Source organism: Ovis aries, chromosome 24 (genome assembly GCF_016772045.2).
Source record: "Ovis aries strain OAR_USU_Benz2616 breed Rambouillet chromosome 24, ARS-UI_Ramb_v3.0, whole genome shotgun sequence".
NCBI lineage: Eukaryota > Metazoa > Chordata > Mammalia > Artiodactyla > Bovidae > Ovis > Ovis aries.
In genome coordinates this window covers 38,909,475-38,919,622 of record NC_056077.1, presented here as the reverse complement: position 1 = coordinate 38,919,622, position 10,148 = coordinate 38,909,475, and the positions used below count along the sequence as shown (strand labels likewise).

Here is a 10,148-nt window from a genome sequence, read left to right as displayed (position 1 = left end):
TACTTGATAACACTGAATTTCAATATGTATCACATGATTTTGTTCTTCTCTCCCAATTACATCCTATGCTCCTAGCAGGTTTTATTGTATCTCTACTTGCCTTTGAGTCCCTCTGAGTAAATGTATAGTTGGCAGCTCTCAAATAGTATCAGAATTACCTATTTCATACTGCAGTATAGTTGACTTACAATGTGGCATCAGTTTCAGGCAGATAACAAAGTGATTCAGCTATACATAAACAAATATCTGTTCTTTTTCAAAGTCTTTCTCCATATAGGCTGTTACAGAGTATTGAGCAGAGTTCCCTGTACTATATAGTAGGTCCTTGTTGGTTATCTAATTTACATACAGTACTGTGTGTATATTAATCCCAACCTCCTAAATTATCCCTCCCCCACCCCAGATTTACCTGGAAATTTTTTTTCAAAACATGGAGGATAAACTGTCATAGCCTGGTGTCAATCTATATGCCTTATGAATCAGAATCTGAAAGTAAGTGATATAGGCCTGTATACTTGGGAAATGCTTTCTGAATAGATAGTCAAACCTATGAATATTAATAGGTGAGCATATCTCTTATATATTACCCATCAAATGAAGGAAAAGTTTAAAAAAAAAAAAAAAAAAAGAGGCCCCACATGCTCTCCGGTGTCACAGTGCATGGTGAGGTCTGAGTCCTTGAGGCTCAGCCACTAACTGAAATGTGAATTCTAAGAGGGGAGAGAGTACAAAGCACTTCAAAACAGGTGTGAACTTGAGCTCAAACATCAAATAGTGTAAAACACACAAGCGTTAACTACACAGCACGCACAGTCCTAAATCCTTTCTTCAGGGTCTGGAAAGGCAAACCTCAAAAACAGGTGCAGGTGTGGGTAAAACATATGTATGAGCCGTTTGGAACTTAACCGTAAGTGTTTGGGCAACATCAACAAAAAAGGATGAATATGCCTTGATGTGTTTAAGAAGAGGAATCTTAAGTAATAGAGAGCAGCCCTAGGTTTATATAAGGCCACCAACAAGATAAAACAGATGCTTTAGATTTTAAAATATATACTTAGAATTAGGAATGAAATAAGGCCTCAGAGAATAAGGTTCTGGTTTTGAGTGAGGTCACTGGAAGGTAAGAATAAAAGGTATAGAAGACGGTTTTCAAAAGAAATTAAAAAGAGAAACTAGGGAGAGATCAGTACTACATGTGCTTTTTGTGGTTGTCAGATACAGGAGAAGAAAAGTGTTAGAGCCTAAGTAAGTGGAAACAAGAAATGTGAGATTTACATTTTGGAAGAAAAGATTTCAAGGTTAGTCTCTGCCATACTGACAATGAAAGAACTGTAACACCTCAGGTAAAATGCAGCATAGAGGGCGGATAAGGCTGGAGATGGAGGAGGTGGAATTTTTCAGCCACTGAGCAAAGCAAAAAGCTTAACTCTTGAGTAACAGATGAGTACTGAAGAAGCGTTAAAGGGAAGGGACATTGGAAGCCTAGTTCTTAACAAACTTCCCAGGAGACAGAGTGATCGAATGATCAGAACTGTTTCTAAAACGTCTTAAGTACGACGTCATAATTTTTGGCAAATTTGAGGATAGAAAATGCTATTTCACTGTGATACTTTTTCTCTCTCTGATTACCAAAGAAATTGTAGATATTCTTATCTATCATTTGTGTTTTTGTTTCCCATTTGTGTCTCCGTTTCTCGTATCTTATTCACTTCTCTCTTGGGCTGTTGGGAGTTTTTCTTATGAATGGTAGGAATTTATTATTTGACAAACTTTTATTAAATGCTAAATGCACTATATGAGACAGTGGAAACAGACATGAAAGAAAAAAGACCCTGTTCCCATGAAGTTTACATCCTAGTGGAAGTAAATAGAAATTAAGTAGAATAAGATAAAATGCCTTGTTTAAATTTCTATTTGAGAAAAGTGTGTAAGCTCCAGGAGCTCAGGGAAAGTGTTGGTTTATCAGTGTATCTTCAACTCCAAGAGCACGGGTGGCACAGGACAAGAATATTTGCAGAATGAATAAACAAATGCCTGGGCAGGGGCAGGAACTGAAAAGAAAATAGTCCATAAAATTGGGGGGAAATGAATACTAGAGAAGGAGAAACCAAGAACAAAGGTCTAAGAAGAGGCAGGCAGCCAATCAATGCTGGGAACAAGAATGGTCATCTTCCTTAAAAGTCAGGCAGGAAAGGAAAGGACTGGTGTTTTAAAAGAGTGGTGGACGGAAGTACAGTTTGGGTTATCTGAGGCAGGCTGGCTTGCCATTCAGTTACTTTCAAAGGTCTGAGGCCCCTGAAGAGTATTACTGACACAGAGCCCAAAGGTCCCAGTTTCTAAATCAAGCTACCTGGTCCACATTTCCACTGGCTTCTTTTTTTCCACCTGATAATGGTTAACTCACCGGAACCACTCCAGCCTGGGAATTTTAATGGCCACAGCTCTTCTCCTTGCTCCAGCTTGATGATCACCTCTGGTCTGGCAATGCAGTACCCTGTGAGTGAGACATGGGGTAAGACTTCTGACAAGCCTCTTGGACATCAGAGCCCCTGAAGGATGAGGAAGGTGCAGGTTCAGGAGTCACGTGATAAAGGTGCCCATTTGAACCTTTCTTTTGGAAGGTGAGAACAGCAAACTTTCTGTGCCCAAGCAAACACGTCTGACCCATAAGATGAACACACATCATAAAGGTTCACCAAGGGCTTATAAGTTTTGGCAGCTAATGAAAGAAAAACAGTGAGGCATTACACAGAGAAGACATCTCACCCACAGAGACCAGGTGGCTATAGCTTTCCAGCATCACATCCCAGTATAGGGTCCTCTGATACCTGTCAGTTGTCACCACTCATCCCGGGTGAAGTCCACAGTCATGTCCTTGAATGACATGGGTCCTTGGCCAGCACACTTCTATTCAAACCAAAGAGATCAGTACTGAGTGACATGAAAGATATGCAAAATAATTCTTAATATGTTTACCATAAATACTATAAGGCTACCAATCTACACATTGTTTTATGGTTTACTTTATAGATAGAAGTGGTATTGTGATAGGAAAATCCAGATGGTGTATTAACTTATTAATTCCAACAAAAACTCTGAAGTTCCTACCATACATCTGAAATTGTCCCAGCTTGCCAAGACTGCTGAGTGAAATCAGTCCTTTTTGTTTGGGCTTCAAGGAGCTTAAAGGAGACAAATTAGATCTACGAATACTCCTCCTGTAGTAAGGTATTATTCAGTTCAGTTCAGTCGCTCAGTCGTATCCAACTCTTTGCGACCCCATGAATTGCAGCACACCAGGCCTCCCTGTCCATCACCAACTCCTGGAGTTCACTCAGACTCATGTCCATCGAGTCAGTGATGCCATCCAGCCATCTCATCCTCTGTCGTCCCCTTCTCCTCCTGCCCCCAATCCCTCCCAGCATCAGAGTCTTTTCCAATGAGTCAACTCTTCACATCAGGTGGCCAAAGTATTGGAGTTTCAGCTTTAGCATCAGTCCTTCCAAAGAACATCCAGGACTGATCTTTAGAATGGACTGGCTGGATCTCCTTGCAGTCCAAGGAACTCTCAAGAGTCTTCTCCAACACCACAGTTCAAAAGCATCAGTTCTTCGGCGCTCTGCCTTCTTCACAGTCCAATTCTCACATCCATACATGACCGCAGGAAAAACCATAGCCTTGACTAGATGGACCTTTGTTGGCAAAGTAATGTCTCTGCTTTTCAATATGCTATCCAGGTTGGTGGTAACTTTTCTCCCAAGGAGTAAGCGTCTTTTAATTTCATGGCTGCAATCACCATCTGCAGTGATTTTGGAGCCCCCAAAAATAAAGTCTGACACTGTTTCCACTGTTTCCCCATCTATTTGCCATCAAGTGATGGGACCAGATGCCAGCCATGATCTTCATTTTCTGAATGTTGAGCTTTAAGCCAACTTTTTCACTCTCCTCTTTCACTTTCATCAAGAGGCTTTTGAGTTCCTCTTCACTTTCTGCCATAAGGGCGGTGCCATCTGCTACGAGTCGGACACGACTCAGTGACTTCACTTTAAAGTTTCACTTTCATGCACTGGAGAAGGAAATGGCAACCCACTCCAGTGTTCTTGCCTGGAGAATCCCAGGGAAGGCGGAGCCTGGTGGGCTGCCGTCTATGGGGTCACACAGAGTTGGACACGACTGAAGCGACTTAGCAGCAGCAGCATCTGCATATCTGAGGTTATTGATATTTCTCCTGGCAATCTTGATTCCAGCCTGTGCTTCTTCCAGCCAAGCATTTCTCATGATGTACTCTGCATATAAGTGAAATAAGCAGGGTGACAATAGACAGCCTTGACATACTCCTTTTCCTATTTGGAACCAGTCTGTTGTTCCATGTCCAGTTCTGTTGCTTCCTGACCTGCATATAGGTTTCTCAAGAGGCAGATCAGGTGGACTGGTATTCCCATCTCTTTCAGAATTCTCCACAGTTTATTGTGAGCCACATAGTCAAAGGCTTTGGCATAGTCAATAAAGCAGAAATAGATGTTTTTCTGGAACTCTCTTGCTTTTTCCATGATCCATCGGATGTTGGCAATTTGATCTCTGCTTCCTCTGCCTTTTCTAAAAGCAGCTTGAACATCTGGAAGTTCACAGTTCACGTATTGCTGAAGCCTGTCTTGGAGAATTTTGAGCATTACTTTACTAGCATGTGAGATGAGTGCAATTGTGTGGTAGTTTGAGCATTCTTTGGCATTGCCTTTCTTTGGGATTGGAATGAAAACTGACCTTTGCCAGTCCTGTGGCCACTGCTGAGTTTTCCAAATGTGCTGGCATATTGAGTGCAGCACTTTCACAGCATCATCTTCCAGGATTTGAAATAGCTCCACTGGAATTCTATCACCTCCACTAGCTTTGTTTGTAGTGATGCTTTCTAAGGCCCACTTGACTTCACATTCCAGGATGTCTGGCTCTAGATGAGTGATCACACCATCGTGATGATCTTGGTCGTGAAGATCTTTTTTGTACAGTTCTGTGTATTCCTGCCACCTCTTCTTAATATCTTCTGCTTCTGTTAGGTCCATACCATTTCTGTCCTTTATCGAGCCCATGTTTGCATGAAATGTTCCTTTGGTATCTCTAATTTTCTTGAAGAGATCTCTAGTCTTTCCCATTCTGTTGTTTGCCTCTATTTCTTTGCATTGATCACTGAGGAAGGCTTTCTTATCTCTTCTTGCTATTCTTTGGAACTCTGCATTCAGATGCTTATATCTTTCCTTTTCTCTTTTGCTTTTTGCTTCTCTTCTTTTGACAGCTATTTGTGTGGTCTCCCCAGACAGCCATTTTGCTTTTTTGCATTTCTTTTCTATGGGGTGGTCTTGATCCCTGACTCCTGTACAATGTCACGAACCTCATTCCATAGTTCTTCAGGCACTCTATCTATGAGATCTAGTCCCCTAAATCTATTTCTCACTTCCACTGTATAATCATAAGGAATTTGATTCAGGTCATACCTGAATGATCTGGTGGTTTTCCCTACTTTCTTCAATTTCAGTCTGAATTTGGAAATAAGGAGTTCATGATCTGAGCCACAGTCAGCTCCCAATCTTGTTTTTGCTGAATGTATAGAGCTTCTCCATCTTTGGCTGCATAGAATATAATCAATCTGATGTTGACCATCCAGTGATGTCCATGTATAGAGTCTTCTCTTGTGTTGTTGGAAGAGGGTGTTTGCTATGCCCAGTGGGTTCTCTTGGCAAAACTCTACTAGCCTTTGCCCTGCTTCATTCCATATTCCAAGGCCAAATTTGCCTGTTACCCCAGGTGTTTCCTGACTTCCTACTCTTGCATTCCAGTCAGAGCTATGCTAAAAATCAGTGTTTTGTGTTGTCTGGCCAGGCTTCACTGAATAGCAGACCTTTATTAATGTAGTACCACTGCATATGCAGAGTCAAAGAGACATGAAAAACGCACAGCAGTATGACAGAAACAGGAGCAGGGCAGGGCCATGAGAAGATGAAAAGCTGCAAAGGTGTTCGGGAACACACTGTGCAATAATTCTGGACTCATCCCTGGAATTGAGAGTTCTCCAGAATGCTTCATCACCACCCTGAGTGTCAGGTTTTGAGCACCCCCAATTTATTTTTAATAAGTAATTCTGTTGTTCAGTCACTAAGTCATGTCCGACTCTGTCACCCCATGGTCTGTAGCCCACCAGGCTCCTCTGTCCTCCACTATCTCCCTGAATTTGCTCAAATGCATGTCCACTGAATTGGTGATGCTATCTAACCATCTCATCCTCTGCCGCCCCCTTCTCCTTTTGCCTTCTTTTCTAGCACTGAAGTAATATATACATTCTCTTAATCCACACAATAATGATAAGCTTAACTTATCTTTCTTTCATTAAATGTTTAAATGTAACCAGTCTACTGTCTTCTTCCCAGCAGAGAAGAAAGCACTGGGGTATCTTGTGCCTCCACAGGTGGGAGGTGTGGCCACTGAAGACAAGGAGGAACCAGTGAAGACATACATGCAATCTCTGTCGCAGCCGTAATATTTACATTAAACAGCAACAGGGAGCTTCCTTGGTGCTCACAGGTGGAGAGTCCACCTGCCAATGCAGAGGATACGGGTTTGATCCCTGATCTGGGAGGATCCCACATACCATGAAGCAGCTGAGCCCATGCACCACAACTATTGAGTCTATGGTCTAGAGCCCAGAAGCTGCAGCTATTGAGCCCATGCGCCCCAGAGCCCATGCTCTGAAACAAGAGAAGCCACCGCAATGCACGCCTCGACTAGAGTAGCTCCCACTTGCCGCAGAAAAAGCCTGTGCAGTAACGAAGACCCAGCACAGCCAAAAATAAATGCATGAATAAAATATTTTAAAATAAAATTTAAAAAAAAGAAATGATGACATCTTAAAGGTAGTAGAGTCTAGATGCCACCCAGGATGAAGCTAGGGGCAGGAAGGACAGGATGAACCCCATTCTGGTAGCTTTTTATATGAACATACTAACAAAACGCCAGGAAATCCACTGGAAAACAAAATAGGGAACAGAGAAGAGAAACACTTCACCTGGCATTTGCTCATTTTCTGTCGTTCTTGGAAGACTGTCCAAACCTGGGAAGGCATTCCTGGAAGAGGAAGAAGAGGCAACACGATGATGAGAGCTCCTCAATGCTCCACACACCAGCTGGGTAACTGTGATCCTGGAGGAGAGGAAGGCTAACAGCTGCCCCTGGGTGATTTCTTAAATCTGCAACGTTCCCTTACTGCTTTAACTGCTTACAACCCTGCCCACTAACAGAGAAACATCTAAAGCAGAATCATTAAGCAAATGATAGTGTCTCAAAATATGATGCCTTCGTTAAAACTGATATTGCAGGGTAGAAAACCTAAAGGCTATTTTGTGTAACTGTTTTACTACCAAGATATTAACCCCTTGAGTCTGAGAATCCTCATAGTTTTGAAAAAAGGGATAGGGCCCTTAAACTTGGGTGTTTTGTTTGGTTTAAAAAACAAAAAACTTTCTTCTAACTTGCTCTTACTCAAAAGGATTTTTTTCTTTTTTTAAGGAAACATGTTTCTGTGTGATCGCGTGGAAAGCACAAGCCAGGACTTCCACGTGCCTCTTACTGATTCTTCACCGGTCAATTCCCCCTTCAAGTTTTTTTCCCTTCTGTCAAATGACACAAAAATACACAATCCTGGCAAACCCTCCAGGAACTCCTGCTACTCTTGACTGAGAGTAGTAACAACAGAAAAGCAACAACTTTTCTAAGAACAGGAACAACAAAAACAACTCCAGATGCCGGACATGGTTACAAAGCACCCCACCACACCAGCCACATTTCTCATGCCTTCCGTCCCTGTCCCCAGCTTCCTTCTCTCTTTCCCTGAGCGACACACTCCTTTTCTGGGTTTCTGCCGCTGCTTTTCTGGAGCTCGGATAGGGTTCGGGTCCGAGGGTGGAAGGCAGGGGGGTTTCCCCGGTGAGGTTCCCAGAGCCCCCTCCTTCTGACCTCGGTAGAGATGCCTTATTCTAGCAGAGCCTAGGAAACTGATTCACTTCAGCGGGAAGCTATCTCGGGGCCTGCCTCTCTGAGAACACGCAGCTACCGGAGACTCCGGCCGCGCCTCTACAACGGCGGGCCACCAGCGGTTGGAGTGCCCCCGGCCCGGCCAGCTGCGCCTGCCAGCGCAGCGAGAAGCAGCAGGCCACAAATCTTAGAAAACGAGGGAAACCGCGGCGTGCTGCAGTTCGTGGGGTCCTAAAGAGTCGACTTAGCCACTGAACAAGGGAAACCCAGGATTCAAACCACCGCCGCCTCCAGTCTAGGGCACACGGATCCGTATTTGGGCCTGAAGGACGCGCGCCGCTAAGGGGCCACGCCGGGCCGCGTCGGGGCTCGTCTCACCTCCGGGATGCGGGGGCCGGCCGGGAGTCAGTCGCTCTGTCCTCTGGGCCGCGCTCGGGCAGCCTCGGCGGTTAGGAGGATGGAGACGCCGCAGCCGGCGCGGCCTCTTTCCGGAACGCGGCCCTCAGGGGGCCTCCCGACTCAGGGGCGCATCCCAGGCGGCAGTGCCTCTGCCCCCACCCTGCGCCGCTTCTCGCGGCCTCCAGCCGCCCGCGCTCACCAGGCAGCGGAGCTCAACGCGCGACCGCACGGGGACAGGCAGGAGGCCACAGCTACACCCCGCCCCGAACCGACGCGCTTGCGCGCAGAGCCCGACGCCGCGAGCAGGAGGCCCGCGGGAGGCACCGCCCATTGTGGGCGGGGCCTGTGGGGGCCCGGCCCGCCCCGCGCCCCCGCAACATCCCCCTCACTCGCAAGTGGCCCTTCCCTCCTCGCCTCACCCCCGCCTCTCCTCACCCGCCTCACCGGCCCCTCCCCCTTTAACCGCCCCCGCCCCAACTCTTCTGCGTCACCCTTCTGCCCCATCTGGAGGTGAGGGGCCTCCTCGCAGCCGCCAGCGAGGGAGAGATTTAACAACACAGATGAAAAAGTTAAATTAGCCCAGCCACGCAATTTTTAAAAACATGAATGAAAAAGAAGGGAGGGGGCAAATTTTAAGACGCAATACACGAAAATCGAAGGTAAATACAAATGCACACAAATGAAGGAAGGGGAAAGAGTATCTCACACATTCTTCCAGAGATGACTGTCCTGAACCATTCAGTTCAGTTCAGTCCCTCAGTCGTGTCTGACTCTGCGACCCCAGCACACCAGGCTCTCTGTCCATCACCAACTCCCGGTGTCCACCCAAACCCATGTCCATTTTGTCGGTGATGCCATCCAACCATCTCATCCTCTGTCGTCCCCTTCTCCTGCCCTCAATCTTTCCCAGCATCAGGGTCTTTTCTAATGAGTCAGCTCTTTGCATCAGGTGGCCAAAGTATTGGAGTTTCAGCTTCAACATCAGTCCTTCCAGTGAGCACCCAGGACTGATCTCCTTTAGGATGGACTGGTTGGATCTCCTGGCAGTCCAAGGGACGCTCAAGAGTCTCCAACACCACAGTTCAAAAGCATCAATTCTTCTGCACTATGATTTTTCCAGTAGTCATGTATGGATGTGAGAGTTGGACTGTGAAGAAGGCTGAGCGCTGAAGAATTGATGCTTTTGAACTGTGGTGTTGGAGAAGACTCTTGAGAGTCCCTTGGACTGCAAGGAGATCCAACCAGTCCATTCTGAAGGAGATCAGCCCTGGGATTTCTTTGGAGGGAATGATGCTAAAGCTGAAACTCCAGTACTTTGACCACCTCATGCAAAGAGTTGGCTCATTGGAAAAGACTCTGATGCTGGGAGGGATTGGAGGCAGGAGGAGAAGGGGATGACAGAGGATGAGATGGCTGGATGGCATCACTGACTTGATGGACGTGAGTCTGAGTGAACTCCGGGAGCTGGTGATGGACAGGGAGGCCTAGTGTGCTGCAATTCATGGGGTCGCAGAGTTGGACACGACTGAGCAACTGAACTGAACTGAAGCTTTCTTTATAGTCCAACTCTCATATCCATACATGACTCCTGGAAAAAACATAGCTTTGACTAGATGGACCTTTTTTGGTAAAGTAATGTCTCTGCTTTTTTGATATGCTGTCTAGGTTGGTCATAACTTTCCTTCCAAGGAGCAGTGTCATTTCATGGCTGCAGTCACCATCTGCAGTGATTT

At 45.6% G+C, this 10,148-nt stretch overlaps 1 long non-coding RNA gene across 1 annotated transcript in view; it reads right to left on the bottom strand.

Annotated features, from left to right (window-relative positions):
* LOC105610122 (uncharacterized) overlaps positions 1–8,668 on the bottom strand; it is a 29,757-nt gene extending 21,089 nt beyond the window's left edge. The window contains exons 1-4 of the long non-coding RNA XR_009598335.1: positions 8,395–8,668; positions 7,052–7,110; positions 2,767–2,907; positions 2,405–2,494 (exon numbers count right to left, since the gene is read on the bottom strand). This is a non-coding gene — a long non-coding RNA (uncharacterized LOC105610122). The remainder of the gene's footprint in view (positions 1–2,404; positions 2,495–2,766; positions 2,908–7,051; positions 7,111–8,394) is intronic.
* Between the last annotated feature and the right edge of the window lie 1,480 nt (positions 8,669–10,148).